Here is a 2,504-nt window from a genome sequence, read left to right as displayed (position 1 = left end):
GACCGTGGTTATGGGAGGATGCCTCGGGTGGAGGATGCGCTTGCGAGCTATCTCTCCCCTCGACTTGCGTCCTCCCTGGAGGAGCCGGCGTTACCCTCGAGCCATGTCGCACCACATCTACGCTCGTGGGGAAGGCGTACATGGCAGCGGGCCAGGCAGGTGCGAGCTTGCACACCATGGCGGTGCTTCAAGCCTACCAAGCCGACCTGCTACAGGAGATGGTTCAGAGGGGGGGTCCCTCTGAGGAAGATCTGGCGGAGCTTCGCAGAACCACGGAGCGTTAGACGCAGGGCGAAGCGTTCCGCCAGTACCTCCCTCGCCGGTCTGGACCCAAGGCAGTTGAGGCTGCCAGGCGTAGGTCCCTTCCCTCTACGAGCTCCTACGGAGAGGAGAGGAAGCAGAGTGTCGCTTCTCGGGGGCCCCCCCGAGGAGCTGGGGCAGCGAGACGGCGCTCTCACCCTCAGCCTTCTGAGAGACGCGATCTGAGGACCGTCATCCAGTCTTTTTCCCCCCCCGGAGGCCGATCGAGGTCCCCTCCGCCGTGGCAACGGGTGATGTTATCCTGCCGTTTACACGTTCAGGACGCACCTGCCACCATCGAGTCCACGCCGTACTGCCTGCCCCGAGGTTATGCAGTCAGGCGGCGTTCAGACTCACTCACCGTGGATCTTCGGCGGCTCTCCCCTGCCGTTATGGGGCTTCAGGGGTCCACCAGAAGATCACACGAGACACCGACCACCAGCCCCGAGGGGTTGGTTCCGTTGGCAGACTTTGCAGAGGCTTGGCGGAGCCTGACGAACATTTCTCCGTGGGTCATGCGCACTGCCATACATGGGTTTCGACTACAGTTCAAAACCCGCCCTCCAAAATTTAACGGGGTGGTTTGGACTGTGGTCCACCGGGAGCAAGGTCCGGTGTTGGGACAGGAAGTTCGTACTCTGCTGAGGAAAGGGGCCGTGGAACGTGTCTCCCCCCCAGACAGAGACGCCGGATCTACAGCCGGTACTTCATAGTCCCCAAGAAGGACGGAGGGCTGCGCCCTATTTTGGATCTGCGGGTTCTAACCGGTCTATGAGGAGATTGAGGTTCAAAATGCTCATCATCCCCGCCATCGTGACGCACATCCAATCTGAGGATTGGTTCGTCACGATAGATCTAAAGGACGCCTATTTCCAGGTCTCCATCCGTCCTTCTCACAGGAAATTCCTGAGGTTCGCCTTCGGGGGTGTGGCTTACCAGTATCGGGTTCTTCCATTCGGCCTGGCACTTCCCCTCGCACATTCACCAAGTGTATGGATGCAGCACTGGCCACGCTGAGGCTCCAGGGCATCCGGATTTCAACTACATCGACGACTCGCTCATCCTAGCCCAGTCTCGAGAGTTGGCGGTTCGGCATCGAGATGTCGTTCTGGCTCATCTGCGGCGTTTAGGGCTGAGGCTCAACATAAAGAAGAGTGTGCTGGCGCCCACCCAACGGACTACGTTCCTAGGGGTAGTAGGGGATTCGACAACGATGCGGGCACAATTGTCTCCGGCACGTGTCGACACCATATTGGCTGCCGTGAAAGGGGTGAAGTTAGGCCACGCCATCACTATAAAACAAGTGTTGGGTCTCCTGGCGGCTGCGTCCAGCGTAATACCATCTGGACTGCTGCACATGAGACCCCTGCAGTGGTGGCTAAGGACCAAGGGTTTTTCCCCGAGGGGAAATCCTCTCCGTCTGATTTGGGTTATGCACAAGTGTCTTCGTTCTCTATCAGTTTGGAAGGAAACTTGGTTCCTGTCCCAGGGGCCCGTGCTGGGAGGGTCTTGTCGCCGGCTGGTCGACAGACTCCTCCCTCACAGGCTGGGGCGCGGTCATGGACGGCTGCTTTGCAAGGGGATCCTGGCAGGTGCATCAATCCGAGTGGCATATCAACTGCCTCGAGATGTTGGCGGTGTTCCAGGCTCTAAGGAGTTTCCTGCCCGATCTCCAAGGCCACCACGTCCTGGTTCGTTCCGACAACACAGCGGTGGTGGCCTATCTGAATCACCAGGGCGGTCTGCGCTCGCGCCCTCTGTACAGACTGGCGCGTCAGATCCTTCTGTGGTCCCAGTAGAGGTTACTATCGCTCAGGGCGATGTATCTCCCGGGGACGCAGAATCAGGGAGCAGACCTGCTGTCGAGGCAGGGGCTGAGGCCCGGGGAATGGAGACTTCACCCCGAAGTGGTGGAGCTCTTGTGCGAAGAGTTCGGCCCCATAGACGTGGATCTGTTTGCGTCTCAAGAGACTACGCACTGCCCACTATGGTTTTCTCTCGCCATGGTACATTCGTGGCCGAGGCTACGTCTGTACGCTTTTCCCCCAGTCGCTCTGCTCCCGGGGGTTCTGGAGCGGGTCCGCCAGGACAATGTCGGCCTACTGCTCGTAGCCCCGTTCTGGCCAACCCGGGTGTGGTTCTCGGACATCATGTCGCTCCTGGACGGCCCGCCGTGGCGGGTCCCTCTGAGGAGAGACCTGCTG

General features: G+C 59.8%; 1 protein-coding gene across 1 annotated transcript in view; it reads right to left on the bottom strand.

Annotated features, from left to right (window-relative positions):
• Nucleotides 1-2,504, bottom strand: part of tbl1xr1a (tbl1x receptor 1a) — a 402,448-nt gene that overhangs the window by 66,955 nt on the left and 332,989 nt on the right. The gene's annotated exons all lie outside the window — the stretch shown is intronic.

The sequence above is a fragment of the Micropterus dolomieu genome, linkage group LG05 (assembly GCF_021292245.1).
Source record: "Micropterus dolomieu isolate WLL.071019.BEF.003 ecotype Adirondacks linkage group LG05, ASM2129224v1, whole genome shotgun sequence".
Taxonomy (NCBI): Eukaryota; Metazoa; Chordata; class Actinopteri; order Centrarchiformes; family Centrarchidae; genus Micropterus; species Micropterus dolomieu.
The sequence above is the reverse complement of the archived record's forward strand: the minus strand, read 5'-3'. Positions and strand labels throughout refer to the sequence as shown.